This window comes from Orcinus orca, chromosome 7 (assembly GCF_937001465.1).
Source record: "Orcinus orca chromosome 7, mOrcOrc1.1, whole genome shotgun sequence".
NCBI classification, from domain to species: domain Eukaryota; kingdom Metazoa; phylum Chordata; class Mammalia; order Artiodactyla; family Delphinidae; genus Orcinus; species Orcinus orca.
In genome coordinates this window covers 119,002,507-119,024,012 of record NC_064565.1, presented here as the reverse complement: position 1 = coordinate 119,024,012, position 21,506 = coordinate 119,002,507, and the positions used below count along the sequence as shown (strand labels likewise).

General features: G+C 55.0%; 1 protein-coding gene and 1 pseudogene across 3 annotated transcripts in view; one reads left to right on the top strand and one right to left on the bottom strand.

The window, feature by feature from the left end:
• LOC117201807 (NADH-ubiquinone oxidoreductase chain 5-like) overlaps nucleotides 1-6,721 on the bottom strand; it is a 96,183-nt pseudogene extending 89,462 nt beyond the window's left edge.
• The window catches only part of HDAC4 (histone deacetylase 4), a 287,137-nt gene continuing 272,040 nt past the window's right edge, over nucleotides 6,410-21,506 (top strand). For all 3 annotated transcript variants that reach the window (XM_049711988.1, XM_049711989.1, XM_049711987.1), the window contains exon 1: nucleotides 6,410-6,688. The gene's annotated coding sequence lies outside the window, so the exon portion shown is untranslated. The remainder of the gene's footprint in view (nucleotides 6,689-21,506) is intronic.

The following is a 21,506-nucleotide window of genomic DNA, read 5'->3' as shown; positions in this document are numbered from 1 at the left end:
TCAGACCCTCCCTTCGACCTGAGAAGAGGGGCCCCTGGCCTGGGCTCACGCTCTCCAGGACCCACTCTGGCCCTCTTCCAGCGGATCTATCCCCCAGGGTGGGAAGTGTGTGGGGCTGAGCGGTGGTACTCACCTGGGGCCCATGCTCCCTGTTCCAGATCCTGCTCTAGGTAACCAGGGAGGAGGATTCCTAGGATTCCCTGTCCAAACGGCAGAACCTGTTTCCTGCACGCACACAGGGGTCTCTTCCCCAGGAGAGCACTCTGCTCTTCCCTCCCCCCAGGTGGACAGTTCTGGCCAGCTGGACGGCACAGCCTGGCACCGACACTCCTTCCCTCTCCGTCCCCGTCCCCAGCCCCCCTTTCCATCACCCCTGCCCCTTGGGATCGCAATCCCAAGCAGCTGCTGGCACTTAAGCCCTGTGTCAGGCTCTGCTCTGGGGGACCTAGGCTAAGACACTCGGCAATTAAATTTCTCAAAATACAATCACGTTCAAACTGATATTCTCGCCTCCCATTCACTCACCTCTCTGCTTCCCTGAGATGTCAATGGCCTCTGACGCCAGCCCTTTCCAGCCTTCAGCCTCCAGCCTCCGGGCCCCCTTCCTCCTGCAGTTTCTACACTTCGTGCTCCTCGCCCCCTCCCACAACTGCACCTACTTCCTATTATATATGCTGTGGACCTGCAAATTGTCTCTCAAAACATATAACAAGGGAAAACAAACAAGACGGGATCTCCATCTTTGGCAGGTTTTGCTTGGACCGGCCCAGTCAAGGTCTCCTCCACCTAATCAATGATCCAAGCCTGACACGTGGCCGGGAGGATCCGGGTGACGCTCCGCATCCGCTGTCTGGTCCGTTCAGGACTCTGCTCACTACTGACTTCAGTTGCCTGGCTGAGCCTCCTTGTCTGCACTGAGTCTGGGGAGAGAGGCTTGCGGGTGGGGCTTCAAGCTGCAGAGAAAAGGTACCTGGAGGAGACGGAAATCTCAATATGAGCCTTCAGCTACCCTCCCCCCGCCGCCCAAACACACACCTTGATCCGTCTTTGCTGCCTCCCCTCTAACTTGGCCGCTTCTCCCCACGTGTCCTGCAGCCCCGCACATCACTGACTGGCCTGACAGATTCTCTCAGCTACTTGCCCCGCGTGTTTCTGGGTTAACTTCATGTCCTTTTGGAGAATTTTTGTGTTTTAACATGAAAGCAATCCATGTTCACTGGAGAATCCAGAAAGCTGGGATGAGCAAAAGGAGAACAAAAACATCCCATACACTTAGGAGAAAGCCCTGGAATATTTTGATGGACATCTTCCTGTCTCTTCTGTGTCTATACATTTTCGCATTTATAAAAACTGTACCAAATTGTGATGATGTTTAATAGTCTTCCTTGTCACTTAAAACTATAATGTGAATTTCTTTCCATGATATTAAATCCCCTATTTTTGTAAACTTGGAGATACAGATACAGATATCCATATATCTTCCGATCAATGTCGGACACTTTTAGCTAAATCTTTATCAACATCCATGTTTATGTCATTAGAATGAAGTTCTAGAGGTGGAGTCATGAGATGAAAGGATATGCAAACTTTTCAGGTTTATTTGTGTGTCTAGTTTGGTAGCTGTCTAAAGGTTTCTCCCCGTTGACACCCGCTGTTAAAATGTGTAAAAGTGTTTACTTCTTCACATTTGCTCTTATCACATAGGTAGATAAGGCACCACACTTCTCTTATTATTAGGGAGTGGAACTTTTTGTCCTGTTTACCGGGCATTTCTCCTTTTGTGTTCCCTCTTCCTGTCCCTGCCCATCCTGCTTTTGGAATGTTCATCTTTTTCTTCTTTGAAAGCTGCTTACCTGTGAAGGGGACCAAGCTTTTCTGAAACATGGTGACCTTCCAATCATTTGTCTTTTAAACTTATTTGTGTTTTTAATGCAGCAAGAGGTTCCATTCCTCCCCACCCCACCCACATACTGGGGGGCAGCTACTGCAACCAGCACTTTTTCTTTTGAGGTTAAAATCTCTCTATAAAAGGCACAGCTCTCCAATCCCATGAGTTTTGCTAAGTGACTTCCACCCCAGTCAAGATGTATGTATAGTCATCTCCATTGCCTTGGAGAGCTCTCTTACGCCAGGTTTCCCAGTCGGTCCTCTGCCTGCCCCCCACCCTCAAAGAGGACCAGGCTTCTGATTGACATCCCTATAGATTCTTTAGGCTAGTTCCTGGATTTCATATTAATGGAGTCATAGAGTATATAATCTTTTGTATCAGGCATTTATTATGATGTATTTGACATCCATTCATCTGTATCAGTAGTTCACCCTTTTTTTATTGCTGAGTAATATTCCCTTGTATGAATATGCTACAATTGGGATTTATCTAGTTCCTTGCTAATTGTACCCCAAATTTTAATTGTAACATAGTCAAATTTACAATTGTTGGTGGTATTCTATTCCGTAACCCTATACAGGTGTCCACTGACAGCTTTTTCTTAGTATTTCTATGGCTTTTATTTTTTAACACTTAAATCTTTATTCCATTTGATGAGGTAGGAATCCAACTTTATTCTTTTCTCTCCAAATTATTAACAAGGGTTCTATCACACTGTTTTCTCACTGATTTGAAAAGCTGCCTTTATTATATTTTAAATCCTTACAGGAGTGATGTTCAAAATATTTAGCAAACGGTACTCGCACAGAGTGCACCTACTGGCTGGATATCTGATGGAGTTCTTCTGCTTGCTTGGGGCCGTTCCTTTACTTTCTATTATTTTCCATCCATCTCAGCCAGGACCATGTAGTTGTCATTATGGAGCCTGGATAATATGTTTTGCTTTCTGGGAGCACAGTTTCTCCCTCATTACTCTTCTTTTGGGCTGTTCTCAAATGTTTATCCTTCCAGCTGAACTATTCAACCATTTTGTCAATTCCCACGAAGTTCCACTGGGATGCCATATTACACTTAGGTATTGAAAATGTTCTTTTGCTAATGTAGATTGGGAATCTTCCATCATGTGTTCCTAATGCATATCGAGTGCTTAGCACAATGCTTGCCACATAGCAAATGCTCAATAAATATTAACACTTATAACTATTGTTTAGTATATCTGAAAATTACTGGGTTTTTTAGTTTGTCTATTTTTTGTATCTTTATAATTGGCCACTTTGCTGAACTTCTAATTCAAGATTTAAACATTTTTTTGAGTCTTTGGGTCTATCTTTATTTCTGATCGAAGGATTTGTTTCATTCTATTAACACTGGGATTCGTTTTCTTCTGAAACAAAACCGTTTGAGTTGGAACTCTGCACAATGCCTTTGTAGGATGCCTCAAGGGGATGTTATCTGGCGTTCCAGCTGTCACTTCCCCTTTGCCCTCAGCCACAGTGTTAGAGACCACCCTTTTATTGTGCAGACCTCTCTCATATTGAGTTCTTCTTACTGGCTGTGAACAGGTCTCCTTTGGCCAGACGGCCCCTCAGAGACCTGCAGACCCGCACAGCCACCCAGGCCCCCGTGTTCCTCTTCTCCAGAAAAGGTCATCGGGGGTCTTCTCCCCATCGGGGCCCGACATTTCCCAGATACCTCACCCCCCCGGAGGAGCTCTCAGGACTTCAGGGGAGGCCGACTAGGGGCCTACTCATTTCTCTGGATAGGATTCTACCTTTTAATTAATCCCGCATGCGATCCACATCCCAGATGTCCTCCTTCATGGGACTTTTTATTCAGGCACGTCTCTCATTTTGTACTCATTAACTGAGTCTTACTAGATGCACAGGCAGCATTTCCCCTGTATTTTCTCCTGATTGTTGTACACATTGAATAATCTGTGAAATAACTTTGTACCTTAATTTTTATCATCTAAATGCTTCTCAGCCACTGATCTTATTTCACCTTCCATGAAAATTTGATTAGCGTACTGCTTCCATCATTGGCCAGGTCACTAGTGGTCATTTTCTTCAGCTATGTCTTTGTTTTAAAAATCTGCAATTCACCATTTATCTGCTTCAAAGTTAAGCTATCTTAGGCATTTCTACTTAGAATGCCCAAGGTTTTCTAACCATTACTTATTATTTCAAGATATTATACATATTGCAAAATTGTCCATTTTCCTTTTGAAAATAGTATTTAAATCCATATAACCACATTTTTTCCTCCAAGAATCACTGATCAAGAATATTAAAATTAATCTCTGCTCATTTCTATAAGGAAAGGCCCTCACAATTAAGGAATCTCACATTTCTGCCGGCATCCTACAGGTCGACTTTGTCAGATACTCCATCACGTTTCAGCTCTGTTTGCCTCTAGGATTATTCTAAGATCGATAATTAAACTGGCCTATTCTCCGATACAACTTTAAGTTTTGGAGAACTTAAAAAAATCAAAATTTCCTTATTACAAAACAAAAGAAGATAACACAAAGCAGTGATTTTTATTGAAACAGAATGGCCTCTACTTTTCTCTTCTGAAAAAGCACTTGGGCCGTGAAATTTGTAAAAGCTCACGTTTAAGTCAATCAGTGATGAAGGTTTATCAGCGCCTTTTTTCTCGATGTAACAATGAGCAGAGGGTGTCAGATCAGGACGCTCCCTTAACCCAGCAGACAATTTCTGATAACCTCCTCACTTCTGGAAGTTTCTCCACCGCGTTTTCTTCTTTCATGACCAAGTTCTCAAGATAAGTAATGTTCGTGTTCTATTTGGCCTGCCTGCATATGGCCTTCAGTACAATTCTGGTCTCTGGGTTCATGATACAGAGCCTGCCATGCAAAAACATTGTATATCTGAGGGAAAAAACACCCTGGGATGCAGCTCTTAAATGAGTTCCCCATATTCTGCTTTCTGGGAAAGAAGCAGCTTTAGTTAAGAGACAACATATTTAACAAAATTTGGCTGTTCAATCTCAAGATTTTTGAGCAGTGGTGTGAAACATCCTGAGGTTCCAGTCTCCTGCACGGTATCAAGTTTCACGGAAGCAAATTAATTCTAGAACCATTTCAATTTAAAACATAGATCCCATACAGCACTTCTATTAAAGGAAGTGTTTTATAAACAAACAAAACAGTTCCAAAGCGCGGCAGTTTGAACACCATTGCCCTAGCCTTTTATTCTCCGGAGACTACATTCTCCAGCATCCCCCGGCAGGGCTGTCCCCACTGACACTAAAGACGGGCTGCTCCAGGGGCATCACAACTCCGCGCAGTCAGCGCTTTCCCCACTCGGTGGACACACGGGATCTTGAAAAGCGTTAGGCGCCCAGAGGCTGGGAGGCTGCGTCACACCCCCGTGGAAAAGGAATTGCCAGGGGGGTGGTCACCGGAGACCCCACCACGCCCTCCGGGGGGACAGCCCAACAGATCTCCGAAGGGCATGGCGAGGGACCACGCGGTCACTTAGTACAAAACCTTCAAATGCTGAGCACTGGGGGTTAACGGGCCGGCCGGGACCCCCGCGCGGCGTAGACGCGGCTGGGACCACCTAGGGGGCCGACCTTCGCCACAGCCCCGGGCCGAGGAACTCGGACTCGGACTCACGCCCACAGCGCGCTCGCGCAGACCAGGTCCTCCCGCCGGCGCAGGCGCGCTGCGCCCGCCCCACGCCCGCCGGGAAGGCCAACCGGCCCGGCCCCCCACCCCAAAGGCCGCGTTCCCGCCGCGGGGCAGGGCGGAGCCCGCCGCGCCTGCGCACTCGCCCTTCGCACCTCCCCTGCGTCTCCGGGAGCAGGCAGCACCACGTGACCACTGCCAGTACCCAAGATGGAGACCGCGGCCGGGCCCTACCGGCTCCCCGCCCGAGCCTGCGCCCCGGCCTGGGCCAAGCAGGCGCGCAGGCACGCAGTCCTGACCAATGGGCCGGCGCGGGGCAGCTCTCTGGGGGCTGCGAGTGGGGCTTGCCAGGGCCCGTGTTTACAGTCACCACCCGACCAGGCTCCCTGCACTTTCTCAACCGCCAAGCGCCCAGCGGCTGGCGCCTGGCGCGTCCTCTGATAGCCCCGCCCCTGGGACTGGCAGCTCCGGTAGCCAATGGGGATCGGGACGGGTACGGGAAGGCGGGCGGGGGGTGGAGCATCCCTGCCTTTCGTAGGGCGTCTGGCCTGGCGGTTGGCTGCCGCGGACCGAGGGGCGGGCGCAAGCGGGGCTGTATCCACAGTCCCAGCGGGCCAATGGAAGGGCGGCCGGGCACCCGGGGAGGGCGGGCGGAGGGCGGGGCCGAGCCGTAATTGACGAGCTCTTCATTAGAAACCGGGCGGGAGGGAGGGGCCCGCGAGGGGAGGTGATGCAAGGCCGCCGCGGCCAATGGCTGCAGGGCCGCCGGCGGGGAGGCGGGGCCGGGGCGGCTGACGGGCGTCGGGGTTGGCCTATCAGCGCTCGGCTCGGTGCTGGCGGGGGGAGCAGCATCATGGTTCAACGTGGGTCAATTTTTTGTGAATGAGGAGGGGAGGTTGTGGGGCCGCCGCCGCGGAGCACCGTCCCCGCCGCCGCCTCGCCCGAGCCCGCGCGCCCGCCCGCCGCCCGCCCGCCCGCGCCGCCGCCTCAGCCGACTGGGCCCGGCGCGCCGCGGCCGCGTCCCCGCTGTCGCCGCCGCCCGAGCGCCCGCCCGCCGCCCGCGGTGGTGGTGGCGGCGCAGGCTGAGGAGATGCGGCTCGGAGCGTCCGCGCTGGGCTAGAGCGCCCGCCGCCGCCGCCGCCGCCGCGGTAAGCGCTGCCCCGGCCCGGCCCGCGGGCCATTGTCCGCCCCCCGCCCGCCCGCAGGCCGCCCGCCGGCCTCCACGCCCCCGCCGCCCGGCCCGGCAGGTGGACGCCGGGGTCCGCCCGGCCGGCCCGGTCCGGCCCGTGCGCCCAGGCCGCGCGTGGCGCCGGCCCGCGGGTGTCCGGAGCTGAGCCGGAGCCCGTCCCGGACCTTCCCCTGCAGCCCCGGCCGGCGAGGGCCGCCGCGGGGCGGGGGCAGGACGGCCGGCGGGCCCCGGGCGCCCGCACCGGTCCAGGCCGAGCCCTCGGCAGGTGGGCCGGGGGCTCCCGAGCCCGGGCGGGCGCCGTTTATGTAACTTTGTCGAGGCTGTGAGTTTGCAGAAAAACGTCCCTCCCGGGGCTGGCGGGCGGGGTGCGCCGTCGCCTGGTGTGTGCCCCGGACCGGAACGGCAGGGGTGGGGGTGTCCACGACCCGAGTGGGTGCCCGCAGGCTTCCCACAGGCCGAGCTGCGGCCCCGTCCTGCCCAGATGACGGGAGCCGCGTTTCCCGGCATTGCAAGCACACACCATGGAATTAGAAGGAAATTATCTCGTATTTACATTTAGCGTTGAATTATTTGACACTGTTATAGCAGGAGATCGTGCGTATCAGTTGGAAAGGCCGGGGGTGGAACCCAGTGTACTCATTTAATGCACATCAAAAATTTGTAATAACTTGCAGCAGCTGATATGAATGTTTCCTTTATTGCATGTTGTAAATTGACCTGCTGTGACACAATTTTCAAATAAAGTGTTGCATAAATTAAACTCAAGTTATTTTAAAACTAATGACTTTCTTAACTAAATCCTAATTGCATTACTGTGGAGACCTACCTAAATTGCTTGCAGCGGCTCTGCCTGCCCTCGGTGAGGGAGGAAAGGGCCTGTGTAGTTACTTTGCTTCCCTTCTTTTCTCTATTTAGGCTTTTCTGTTTATTCCCACAGACCACCTAAGCACAGGAGGTCTGGAAGTAAACATGTAAACAGCGCTCGCCCAGCGCCAGCCCAGCAAGATTGGGGGGATACTGGTGGGTTTGCACCTTGGCCTGGTTTCACTTTTTCTTTTGTAATATGATGGTGGTTGCTTGGAGTTTGAGTTTCTTCTGATAATTCTGTGCTTTGGATGGGGCCAGGAAAGGTGGTGGTGGTGATTGGGCGGGCGGGGTGGGGAGGGAGGGAGAGGGATTGAATTAACAAAACTCAGCTGCTTGTACACAAATATACACTACAGCAATTACAAAGCAACAAAAGTTATTGCAGAATTTTGCAGTAACTATGGCAACACCATTACTCTATTATAATTGGAAATGCAAAATGCCACCCTCTTAGAAGTTTCATCAGAATGGAGTTTTGGATATCAAAAATATGTGAGATTTCATTTTTTTTTCTTTTTTTCAGGTAGCTCCTGAGAATTCTAAAATCTGTGTTCAATTATCTATTTTTAAGACCCATGAAGCTTTCCCAGATATTCTCCTCCCTTGGATCCGTGGCATCTTTCCCCAGAACTCACATTTGTGTGGGAGGGAAGTATTTTCCTGCCTTAAACACACACACCCTGACACATTGTTAGACTCCTAGAGCTTTCTGTGTTCTGGGCTTTTATTTTAAAGATCACATACCTTCCTAAAGAGAGCAGTAATCAATTAGAAAAGGAGAAGGATTTATGCGGCAGGCAGATGTAACACTGCCCTCTTTAGGGTTAGTTCTCTCTCCTCTGAGGGGAGCTGGCAGCGAGCGTGCCCCTGGGAGAGCCCTGGGCTGGGGGTGTGTGCGCGGGCGGATGGCTGTGGTCTACACGGAGGCCTGCGAGGCCTAGGGACCAAGGACAGATGTGGCCTAAGCAGCCCTGAGCCAAGAGAGACTGTTCTGTGGTCAGCAGCTTCACAGCCATGCAACATAAAAATCTCTCAATGCCATGTTCTCAGAGGCCTTGGGCCCTGTTGCTGGAGCCAGATGGACAAGACAACATGGCACCCAGGCCATGTGCCACCTGAGTGCAGATCTTGACTCAGTGGTCAGAAACCTGCTTTCTAAGGATGCCCCTCTTGACGTTTCCCAGGAGGACTCCAGTTCTGGAAGTTTCCGCACATTGTGGGGTAGCTGCAGTTGAATTTCGTTATAACTCTTTCCTTTTAACTACTGCATATTTATGTCCAGTAATCGACTTCCATTTTCCAGCTGCATTGTGAGGTTTCAATGCAGCATGAATAGCTTTGAATTCTCATCCTTTGATGTTGGGGGTGGCACCCGAGGAAAGGCGACTTTCTGCCGTCGTAATTGCCAGAGCAGAAGAAACATTTCATCACTCCTGGAGAATTCGTCCATACCATTCTCTATTGAAAACGCTGGGTTTTCATCACTCGGAAGCTACCATGAGAAATAGATTGGTACCTGATGGAGGGAGGGAGCGTGGGAGATGCAGAGGACGGGAGACAACTGCCACTGGGGGTCGCGGGGCGACAGGCTGTGGCCAGGCTTTTGGTCCCTGGACCAGAATCACTGCCTGTGCGGCTGGGGGTCCACGCCGGCCCCGCCTCTGTGGTTGCTCCCTCACTCCGCGGCCTGAGAAGCTGAGCCTGAGCCCCCGCTGTTCTAGGCAGAGGGCGAGTTCCTGCCCTGGTGGTTGCAGCCCCCGCTGGTCCTGGGGTGGGGCCCGGGGAGCCAGTCTGGAGGGGGCTTGGTTTCAGTCTCAAGACTGTCAGTCAGCGTGTGCTCTGGTGTGTGGTGGGCTCAGGGCTTCTGGCCTCGCCTTAGGGGAAGGAAGAGCATCTCTGGTTCAAGTCAGATGAGGGGCCCTGTGTCAGGAGTGATGCTGCACCTTCACACACCTTAGCAGCGTGTGTTCACGGAACGTTTCTTTTGGGAGAAGCATCACTGATCTAAGATCAGCGAGTTCTGTTCATAAGGTCATTTTCTCCTCTTGGGCTTGTGTGCGCGAGGAGGTGGGGTGGGCGGACCTGTTTAGGGAGCGGGTGGCGCCTCTGCTGCCTTTTCTGACTGACGTGCCTTCTCCTCACTTCCCGGGAGGAAGGGCCAGGGCCCTCCACAGGCTGCCTCCACAGCGACCCTCCACATCACCGTGGGGACAGATCAGCTTCTGTAGCAGCAGATGTGGAAACCAGACTAGTTTTCCTCTTTCCTGGTGGGGAGATCATGATATTCGTACAGTTGACCCTTGAACAACATGGGCTTGAACCGTGCAGGTCCACTTACCTGTGCACTTTTTTCAGTTTGTACTGTAGTACTGTACAATCTGTGGTTGATTGAATCTGGGACGTGGAACTGTGGATACGGAGGGCTGACTGATAACTCAGTGGGGGCTGTCGGCACCCCTTACCCCCAGGCAGTTCAAGGGTCAACTGTAAATGTAACATAGACCAGTAGCGACTGTTTAATGAGCACCTACTTGGGGCTACAAGCTAAGTACTTGCCATGTGTACCCCCTTTCTCTCTCTCCACAGCCTCAGGAGGTGGCTGCTACCACACCCATTTTGCAGAGGAGGAACCTGAGACAGATGTGAAAATGTAGCATCTGGTACCCCTTGCTGTGTTGAGTCCCAAATGTTGATTCTCTCTCTTCCGTGCCTCTGCTTCCGGGCCCCCAACAGTCTTGAAGTTGAAGTTCAGCATTGCCCGTCGAGGTGTTTGGGAGAGTGTAGCCTCTTTGAGAAGAGGACAGTTTGGAATACCTTTTAGTGTTGCATTGGGTGGTGTCGGAGCTGTCATATGTGATTCTGTGTTTCAGTAGGGTGTGGGAAATAATCCTGGCTTTCTCATGCTGTCCTCTGTGCTGTGTGTGGCATGGTAGAACTGGAAAGGATCTGAACAATGCTGTCGGCCGGGGTTGGCTGTGTCCCACGCTTGGATCTTCTCCTGAGGCTGCATGGGGGCAGGTGAGGGTAGTGGAGGGCACCTGGTGCCCCACGTCCACTTCAGCCAGAGTAGGCTGGCCTTCACTCTTGTCTGTACGATTGTCTTGGAAGAAAGTTTCAGAAACTTTGAAAAATCACTGACTTAATCCATTCTCCTTTAACACCAAGCCAGAAACTTTAAAGAAAATATCAACAGATTTAACAGTATAAGAATTAAAGAAAATTCTCTTTGTCAAAAGACTCTATAAGTGAGGTTAAGTGACAGAGAAAAAAAATCTGCAACTTATTATGCCTATATATGCTCAATAGTCAATATGTAAAGAGCTTTTGCAAACCAATAAGAAAAGGATGAGCATCCCTCTTGCATGATGAGCAAAGCACATAAATCTGCAAATCCCAGTGGCTAATAATAAAAAAGACTTAGCTTTACTAATAAAGAGATTTAGCTGAAAGATTTTGTTTATGCCACCATGTTAGCATAGGCTAAGTTTGGTGGTGCCTCTTGGTGGTGGTGATAATAATTTTTATCTTACATGGGTTTTGTAAAATTTAAGTTAATACACGGAAAGTGCTTAGAATAGGGCCTGGCACACAGTAAGCACAATATAAGTTTTGGCTATTGTTAATTATTAATTATTTAGTTACTCTCCAGAAAAGTTTTATGTGTCAGATTTTTAAATGGTCATTCCTTTTGTTCCAGCCATTTTACTTTTTGGAATTTATTCTTAGGAAGGGGTATGATAAGCACATGGATATCCAGATACGTACAGGATGTTATTGCTACATTATTTATAAAGGTGATGCTTACTAAATACATTGTGGTCTTTTCATCCTGTGGAAATCTATGCACAGGCTCAAAGGTCAGCAGAGGCGCTCAGTGAAAAAGGCAGGTCGGGAACAGCCGCCCCTTCTGAGTTTAGGAACTTGGGTCTCTAAAGTGATGACAGGGGCCTTCTGGGGTGTCAGGAAAATGGGGTGTGAGTGACTTTCATTGTCTTTTTATCCATGTTGGTATTGTATAAATTTTTCTGTAAGCCTGTGTGGCTTTTTAATAGTAATACTTTTTTAAAAAAGGCTGATATTTCCATGGGGGGGAAATACTCTTCAACCCCAGTATTTATAAAGGAGGAAAACCAAGTCCTTGGTAAGTTGGTACACATGCTTAACATTGGAAGAATTTAGGGGATTTGTTTCTCTGACTCTCGTAAGCTCTCCAAGGCAGTGCTGGCCCCCTGGGTCTGGGTGGGCTCTGGCCCAGGTTGTGCTGCCGACGGCACCTATGTGGTCTTGACCAAGGCAGAGCCGTACCCGTCATTACCACGCTCAAAACCCTGTCATGTCTTAGGATCCTGGAAGGCCTGCCTCGTCTGATAGCACCTGTCCTTCTCACTGAGCTTCAGCCTCTACCTGCTTTGCTTCCTTGCTCTCCAGTAAGCCCCCTTTGGCCCCAGGGCCTTTGCACACACAGTTTCCAGTTCTTGGAACTTCCTCTCTTCACCTCTGTCTTCTCTGATCCCTCAATCCAAGCTCAGCCTTTGGTCCCCTGTTAAACATGGCCTCACATCCTTTTTACTCCTTCCCAACAGGATCCGCTTGTGTAATTTCAATAGCTCATTGCGACATTAGTGGTTTAATGTCACCTCTCTTACCAGCGGTGGTGGGGGGGTGGGGCTCCACGGGGTGGAGGGGCCCCGAGGGCCTCCTGCCTGCTTTGTGCCCAGTGCTTGGCAGTGCCTGAATGAATGAACGAATGCGTGGCTGGATGCACGGCACAGCGAAGGCCTTGGGAGGAGAGCCTAGATGTGGACTGGTCCTCTGGCCTCATAGCACCTTCTGGGTATCTGCCTGTGCTCTGGGATTGCCTGCTTCCTTTCTGCCTCAATCTGGGAACTTCTAGGTTCTGATTTTGGAGATTATGTGCTTTTAAGTAGCTGCAGTAAATACAACTGAAGTGGGTTTTGTGATGCAGAGAGGAACGAGAGGAAGAAGGGCCTTAAACACCCAGCCATCAAGTGGCAAATGGGGCCATTGTGCCTGGGGCCCAGCCTGTGCGCACAGCTTGTCCCTCCGCCGGTTCGCCCAGGGGGCCAGTGTCCCAGGTGGCCAGCCGCTCCCCTGCTTGTTTCAAATTGGAATTAATGACGTTATTTAATCATTTCTTATTCAACCTCATAGTTTTAACATGATACCTTCCTATGGTCGTGTCTGTAAACATTTTGGAGTCCGCTGTGTTTAAAAATGCGAACGTCAGGCTGTTAGTTTACTGTTGTTTATGAGGTATCTGTCTGCATGGGTCAGGCTGTTAGTTTACTGTTGTTTGTGAGGTGTTCTGTCTGCGTGGGTCAAGCGCTTTTGTTGGGTCGGTGTTTGAGCTTGCGACGGTTGGGCAGCTCTTAGGGCCTGGGGGCCTTGAGCTGGCCTCCCCGCTGGGAGTGCTGTTCTGCCCGTGGTTGGCGGAGCTGTGCGACCTCGTGGGAGCGACCATCGGCTGGTTCGCGTGCCACTGTTGGCTGCTGTGGGTCTTCCGCAAACTTGGGAAGAGAAATTTTGGTGGCTCCCCCCCTGCCGCTCCCACCGGCCTGTCTTGGGTGGCGGAGCCGTGGCGGTGGCGGTGGTAGGGAGCCTGTCTCTTGAACATTTCTGATTGGTCGGTTGTAATTTTGCAAATACTAAGCGCGCACCTAACGCATGTAGGAAGTCTTCCGTGGGAGCGGAGGAGTTGCACAGATGCTCCTGCACTGGGGCGGGCCCAGGCAGGCCCTGTGGCCCCGTCGCGGGCAGGAAGCCCTGAGCCGCAAGGAGCTTAGACATCGGTGGGGACGGGGTAGGCATGGGCATAACCACACACAGGTGCACCAGGCCGTGGGAGGCTGGGGGGCAGGGGGCCTGTGGCGGGCAGCAGGGTGGAGGACCCAGGCTCAGATGGGGGAAGACGGGAGGGCTGGGAGTGGAGCGTGGTCCTCTTCAGCCGGAGCAGCGGGGCTGCCGCAGGGTGGAAAGGCCGGCGGGCAGGATGGTGGCCCGGCCCTGAGGGCTCCAGGGCCGCAGCGCAGGAGGAGGGATGAGCTGGACCGACAGACGGGCTGGCTGCCTTGCCGCTCCACGTGTGTGCAGGCTGCTATGCGCAACCGAGGCTTCTGACCCTCTGTGCTCGCTGCTTCCTGCGAGGTGCCACGTGCCTGGCCTCTGCTAGCCTAACCTGGTCGAGGCCCCCGCGGCCTGTGGCCCAGCCGGTCCCTCTCTGGAGTGCGTGCTTGCAGCGTGGCGCTGTCCCCCAGGCTCTGGCAAGAAGCTAGGGCTGCCCACAGCAAGGGGGGCTGGAGTATCCTCAAGTGAGGTGGCTCTCCCTCCTCCCTCCCTCCCTCCCTCCCTCCTCCCTCCCTCCCTCCCTCCTCCCTCCCTCCCTCCCTCCCTCCCTCCTCCCTCCCTCCCTCCTCCCTCCCTCCTCCCTCCCTCCCTCCTCCCTCCTCCCTCCCCTCCCTCCTCCCTCCCTCCTCCCTCCCTCCCTCCTCCCTCCTCCCTCCCCCTCCCTCCTCCCTCCCCCTCCCTCCTCCCTCCCCCTCCCTCCTCCCTCCCCCTCCCCTCCCTCCCCTCCCCCCTCCCTCCCCTCCCCTCCCCCCTCCCTCCCCCTCCCCCTCCCTCCTCCCTCCCCCCTCCCTCCCTCCCTCCTCCCTCCCTCCCTCCTTCCCTGCCTTCCTCCCTCCTTCCTTCCTCCCTTCCTTCTGCCAGTGTGGCTGAGAGCCCCCTTCTAGGTCCGGGACTCCTTAGAGTAGCTGTCAGGACTTGGACCCCGGGGGTCAGTGTTGGGAACATTCTGGAAGGGACTTGAGCCAGCTTCTCCTCCATTAGGAGTGAAAACCTGCTTCTGAGCCCCCCGCAGGGGCTTTCCTGGCAGACACTGTGTCATCGGGTGCCTTGGCTGAAGCAGGACCCCAGGAGGTCGGCAGAACGTGGTGAAGGGTGATGAGCAAGTTGGTGGGGGGCGTAGGTCTTCCGAGGTGATGCTCAGGGCTCCCCGCAGAACTGACATTCCAGCCCCAAGAGGGCTGAGGGGTCAGAGGGGCCTGATGAGCCTGCCCGCACTCCACCTCTGGGGCCGTGGACACTGGGGGTGGGAGTGGAGTTGTCCGCCGGGGCTTGCGACCCTCCAGGGCAGGGGCCTGTGGTTGATGAGTGAAAATTAAGAGTATAACCACTCTCCGGGGCTGTGGCTCTCAGCCATCGTGGACCTTTACAAAGAGTCGTAAAGAAGCAGTAGGGAAGCGCCACAGTGGATCAAAACCCTCACTGCTATAAAGTTCACATAGGATTTTGCACTGAAAAGGCCATAAGAGGAGGTTTCAGTCCCATTCTTTGGAAAAACCTTCCTTTGCCAGCGTAGGGGCTGTGGTGTAATTCCTTCCCGGCCCTCTGGGTTGGAGGGACCCATTGAAGGACACGTCACGGGAGCACTTAGTGCCGAATTCTGTTTCCTCGTGTGCGCCTTGTTTTCCTTTCACTTTTATGGGCCAGGTCTAGCCAGTTTTGCAGCAGCCTGAGCGCATCCCCTGCCGCTCCCCACCGCCCGCCCGCCCGCCCGCCGTCAGCCTGGGCAGCAGTCGACTTGCGACATCCTCAGTGTCGTTTCTGCTGAGAGCCCCCAAGGAGCACGGGCTGGGCCGGGCAGCTGCAGGCGGCCTCCTCTGCCCCAGCAGCCCGGGCCTTGGGTGGGATCCGCCCCACTGGAGGAGCATCCACCTCACCTCCCGGGGCTGACGCAGAGCTGAGCTTTTGGGATTTGGAGTTAACAGACAGTAGTGTTAAAGCGCATCCCCTAAATCCTTCCCCGGATAAGAATGTCTTCCTGTGTCGGAGTGGATTGTGTTCATCCAAATGTGGGTTGCATTTTGGCAGAGCTCTGGTTTTCAGGATTCCTCTAAGTAAGGAGGGGACAGAGCTGAACGAGCAAGGACGCGTGAGGTGGGCCTCTGCTCTCGTTTCAGGGGCCGCCTTCTCCTTGTGGCTCCTCGGGTCGCCTTATGTGTGTGGGGCTAAGGGTCTGGCTTGTGGACGCGTTAATTCTGGTTATCGTGGCGCTGGTTGGCCTGCAGCGTACGAGAGGGTGCTTTGCTTTCCAAGGCTCGGGGGTGCCGAGGGCAGAAAGTGGGTGTTGTGGCAGGAGGCCGGGCCTGAGAGCTCAGCTTCACCGTGACCTCACCTGGCTGGCGTTGCCTGTCTCTTCAGGAGGATGGGAGGAGGGCTCCTCCCTGGAGACCGAAAGGGGTGGTGGGCCCGCGAGCCTCCCCTGAGGCGCGGCTCCTCTCCCCAGAGGCGCGGCTCCTCTCCCCATTTCTGCGGGCAGGTCTCAGGTGGGATGTTGTCTGCAAGGGGAGGGCTGGTGACTGGGCCTTTGATGTCAGTTACCCTGACCCTAACCCCGCGCCTGCGTCTGCCGAAGTCACGGCCAGGTGAGTGCGTCCCCGAAGGACCTCAGTCAGTTTGGGAGTGAGTTGTTTTCTGTTTGTCCTCGCAGGCACTCTCGTAGCTCACAGAGACCCCGTTCTTGAAAGCTCAGCAGCATCCCTTCAGCTGTGCGTGGAGCGCCGTCTGCTCCGAGGGCGCTGCCCTGCGTGTTAGGCGCTCGGTGCGCGGGGCCTGGACGGGGCAGTGGCTGCCCTGCTGCACTTGGGCCGTGGCTGCTGCGTGATTCGTCCCTGGGTCGGAGGTGCTGAGGTCCAGCCCTGAGGGTGATCCGTGAACAGGGGTGATGGGCGTTTCACACCGTCTTTGCTGTCCGTGGTGCTTCCTGGTGTCCAGAAAAGGGGGCGTCCTGGGACGATGTGAATGTGTGTTACAAACCCAGTAATGAGTTTGCTCGCTTCCCCTCCTCTTCACTGTTGTTTATCAAGCAGCAGCAGGGCCCTTAAGGACAGCATGCCCCTCACCTGCAGCTGGCCTCAGAAGGCTGTCCCACGTGGCAGTAAGTGGCTCGAGGAAAGCTGCATGGCCTGAGTGCTCAGATGGTGGGTGGAGACGGGGCCGGCTGCTGGTGGCAGGGTGAAGGGGCAGTGCTCCCAGGAGGAGGGCAGTGTAGGATTTAGAGACGGGAGAGGCTGGGTGCTTCTGGCACTCCATGGGCGCAGCCCTCCATGGGTGGCAGTTGATCGTGTTGTAGGATCAGGTGGCCTCTGGTGGATGGAGAAACAGGCCAGGATCAGGTTGTGTCCTCCCTGGGATCATGGGACCTACACTTTAACAGGATTTTTTGTGAGCAGCTCTCAGTATTGAGCAGAAAGGTGTTCTGGTAGCCCTCCATTAGAAGGGATCTCTCCATGGCAGGTTCAGAGAGCACTGTGTGCTGCAGGGAATTGACTGAGCTGCTTTCTGGGAAAGCGCAGGTGAATGTAGGGTTCAGGCAGGGCTTGATCCAGCCCCGCTGCGGCCTCATCAAGACCTTGTTTCTTTCCCGTCTTGGGAGAGTCTGCTTCCTGGTCCGGAGATGGCCCTGCCGGCTCCTCGCAGGACTACACACTTGCTGCTTCCTGCCCGCCAGGACAGACGGCATCTTCGCCTCAGCAAAACGTCCTTCGCTTGCTTGGTTTGGCTTAGGTCACTGGTCCACGCTGAACTGTCACTTTGGTCAAGGGTATGGAATGCGCTGAGTGTCAGCCTCTTGCAGAAGCTGGCTGGGGAGTCAGCTTCCCTCCTAGGGCAGTCGCTGGTGGTGGGAAGGAGAGGGAGGGGACAGATGCTGAGGTGCGAACCGGCGGGCAGCGCCCTCCACGGGGCCCCTTGTTCTCCGCAGCCCCAGCCTCAGTTCCAGAATGGCCTTTCGTGTGGGCCCACTGTGCGCAGGGCCATGCCGACCATTTCACAGACCTCATCTCACGGAATCCTGCGGCAGCTCTGGAAGGAGCTGGTCCCCGTTCACCGAGGGGGGAGTCGAGAGCTCAGGAGGGTCTGGACGTGAGGCCTTGACCAGGCCTTCTGTGGCAGCGGACGTGGGCCCCCCCAGTCTCCTGGCATTTCCTTCTTCCTGGTCGTACCCTGGGCCCTGGAGGTCAGGGGCAGCTGGCCAGTTGGCAAGGTGGGTTAGAGGTAACAGAAGCTCACCAGGGTGAGTCCTCTGGTCTCTCCCTCCGCAGGATGTGACAGTCTCGTGGAGAAGCCCTTAGAGTGGGGGCAGTGGAGCCATGAGATGGAGGGGACTGGGCCCTGCCAGCTGACTGACCCGCTGCCCTCAGGGCTGATTCCAGGCAACCTGAGAGGCCCAGTGCGGTGTCTGAGGATGCTCTGTGGAGGGGCTGAGCCCACGTCAGCTTTCCTGCCCTGGGCAGAGGTGGGCAGATGCCGGGGTGTCCTGAGAAGGTACAGTGCAGGGCATGTCGGCCGAGCCCCGCCGGTAACATCTGCCCGTGTGCAGGGCCCAGAGGCTCCGACAGATCTGGGCTCCACAGCCTCAGTCTCCCTGTGCCTCAGTCCTCCCATCTGCAAAGTGGGCACGAGAATTTCTGTCGTGGAGGGATGTTTTCGGGCTCAGGTCGGATAAGATGACGAGGTGGAGGGCCCGGCCCCCAGACCTGCAGTGCGGCGTGAGAGGAAGCAGCTCCGCTGGCCTTGCTCAGTCCCCGTGCCCCCGGCTGGGAGCGCCCACCGGCGTCCTGTGGTGCTGCTTTAGTGCCGGGCTCTGTGCTGCTGTTGACGCTCTCTGCTAGCACGCTGCGCCCCTGCGGCTTGGCTCTCCTTACCACTCCCAGCCGACTGCTGGGAAGCTGACACCCGGCGCAGGTAGCTTGGCGGTGGGGACTCAGGTTGGAGCCAGGCGGTGCTCTGAGCCCTTGCCGTCCTGTGCACGCACGAGTTGGAACGCATGGTCAAGCTGCCCACCCCTAGGCAGGAAGCGCAGGCCTCACGCTGGGATGCACTGCTGGATCACAAAAGCAGGGTGGCGAGGGGCTTGGCGTCGTGGAAAGGGGCCCGGACGCGTGTCCTGGTGCAGCCTGGCTGCTCTGTGGCGTTTACCCACCGTCCCCCGCCCTGCTTTCCTCTGCTGCACGGTCAGAGCGTGTTGTGAGGATTAAGTGTGACACCCTGACAGCTGGGGCGCAGGCCTGGTACAGACGCACGTCCCCAGGGGTGGAAGGTGGCCCAGCCAGAGCAAGAGGCAGAGGACCTCAGACCTGCACCACCCCCCTTCGGAGGTTTTCCTTCTGGGGGAGGTGGAGATGGAAGCTCTCCTGGGCATCAAGCTGGTGTGGCTGGCCCTGTGCTCTTTGCTGGGCAGAGCCCTGTCAGACAGTGTGAGGAACCAGCAGCCAGTATGGCGGAGGGAAGCTGGAGGTGGCCTCTGAGCCTGGGAGGGCGGGGCTGCCCCGGGGCCGGGGGCAGGGCAGCCCTTGAAGCAGGTCATCTCCTCTGGGCCGTCTGTCACCCGTGCCCTCTGCTTCGCAGCTTCTTCAGCTCACGGCTAAGTTCTGGGATGTGCAGCCTTGGCCAGGGCACCCTCCTCTGCACACAGGACGCGTGTGCACACGTGCACACAAGCAGACGTGCACACGCGCGAGCTCTGTGAACCGGGAAAGTCAGCCCCTCTTGGGATCCCTGTTGGACTGGCTTGAGCTGCTCACCTCTGGCCATCCCCCACTTAATGAGGAACAGCAGAGTTTCTGGAACGAGGGTGCATCTGATGGCGGTTGGGGTGATGAAATCCTCCCTCCGTGGAGTGCGTTTCTCACCCGGTTCCTCATCTGTAAGCGGAGATGCTTTGTTTTTTGATCCTTGCAAGCTGGGCTTTCTCGGGCACTTGAGTTTTGAGTGTTGTCCCAGCAAAGGGCCGGGGGCTCCGTCGGGCTGGGACGTCTGAGGCCAGGCTGCCCGCCGCCCTGGGATGTGCTGCTCCCGCTTCCAGACTCTGCTGGTTCTCGGGAAGGTCGAGCAGCCGCTCCCGCAGCTGCCGTGTGGCAGGCCCTCGGCAGCAGCTCTCTTGTCTTGCAGTTGTGTCGCCACGTTCCAGGGCTCAGGCTGGTCCGGAGGTGCGTCCCAAAGTGATCAGGGCAGCTGCAGCAGGGCTCGGACCTGTCGATCAGCCAGGCACCCAGGTCCCCGGCCCCGCACCCTCCCCCAGCTCCCATGGGACCAGCATCATCTTCCGAGCCCGCCAGTGGGGGGTGCCCCTCTTCCCCTGCATCCCTCAACCCACAAGTCCTCGAGGAGGTGGCAGTGGACCCATGTCACATGGTTCCTCCCCTGGCCAGGACAGCCTCATCTGGCTCTGGCGGTGACCCCACCCCCGCCCCCTTTGGTCATACAGCGGTGGCCACTCGCAGTTTTGGGCCCTCAGTGCCGGGGCTCGTAGCTGCTTGCCGAGCTGGAGTTGGTGTTCCTGGGGCTTCACGTGGAGGAGAAAGGAATAAATTGTCATTGGTTGTCAGACCATCTTTCAGTGGTTGGACTGGAATACGAACTTTTCTTTGTCGCTTCGCCGGGGACTGTGTACGTGCTGTGGAGTTTTCTGGTTTTTGGAGGAGCCAGGTGCTGGGGCACCTCTGCTGGCCCCTATTCCTGTGCCTGCCCCCAGCCTCTGGCCCTGCTCTGGCTCCCGGTCCCTGGCCCTGCCTTGGTCCCTGGCCCTGGCCTGCCCTCCATCATATCTGTTCTCCAAGCCTGGCTCAGTCTCCCACCTGCCAGCCTTATTCTCGTCCTTTCGGGATCGTAGCTCATAGACGGGAAAGTTTGCTCACAAACTGGCAAACCTCAGAGTTGCAGTGTGAGTGACAGGGGTCTGCTTAGCGAGGCTCAGAGCAGTGCAGGACCTCTGGCCGGTGAGGGCGCTGCAGGGAAGGTGGGCCCCGGAAGCTGCTGGGCGGGATCAGGTGGGGGCGTGGCCACAGGAAGTGGGCACGTCTTCCTGGGCATCAGAAGACTGGCCAGAAGGGGGTGAAATCCGTGAGCTGGACACTTACGTAAAGCGCCTTAACGTTAAAACAAACATGCATATAACATGGATGCATGCATGTAACATTTTGCAGCAGAACGTACGTCTCACCTGATTTCTTAGATAAAATCGAAGCTGTTACAGAAAGCTTCCACCTGGGGTGGGCTCACTTCTCCTCGTCTGGACCCACCTGCCTAGGGGAGCTCTGGGCTCTGTCTCCCATTTTGGGGGGTGGGGCGGCTCTGGGAAGGAGCCAGGGAGACCCCCTGCCCGTGGCCCTCTGTGCTCAAGCTCTTGTTGGACCCACAGAAATGAGAGCCCTGCGGCTCCCGGGGTGTAGCCAATCCTTGGGTGACTGATCTAGGTCACTACTGGGTGGTCCTGCAGCTGTAGGATTGGAGAAGTGTGTAATAGAGATTATTTCTCTTGTATTGCCTGAGATTGTTTTATTAAAGCATTTCCGATATCACTAATATTAAGGGAATGAAGTTGGGAGAGGAGATCAGCAATACAAATAAGCAGTTAACTGTAATTGGGAAAAATACTAATGATTTAATTTGCATACGTGGCTGAAGCATTTTTTTATGACTGCCTTGATAATAAAAGACAGGCTGAGTACCACAAATGCAAGCAAATGAAGAATTCCATTAATTCTCCTATTCATTTTCTAAAAAAATGGTATCCCCGGCTTTTGCAGTGACAGTTTTAATCTGTTCCGTGGGTGCATGCCCTGCCTGGCTTGGGAAACCAGCTGCTGTTGGTGTGGTTCTGCGCGGTGAAGAGTACAGAGGTTCGGGGACCTCAGGTGAGGTCAGAGCCTGTTGCCCGTGGGGCTGTGTGAGCCTCGCATCTCTCTGCCTGCCCTGGGGGCCCGGGCAACACGGGGAGCTGCCAGCCTCAGCGGACGGAGTCTGCGTGTGCTCATGGACTGGGTGGTGGCTTCAGAGAGGCGCACAGGCCAGAGGCTACTTCGGGGTTCTCACCCTGAGGTGATTTGGGT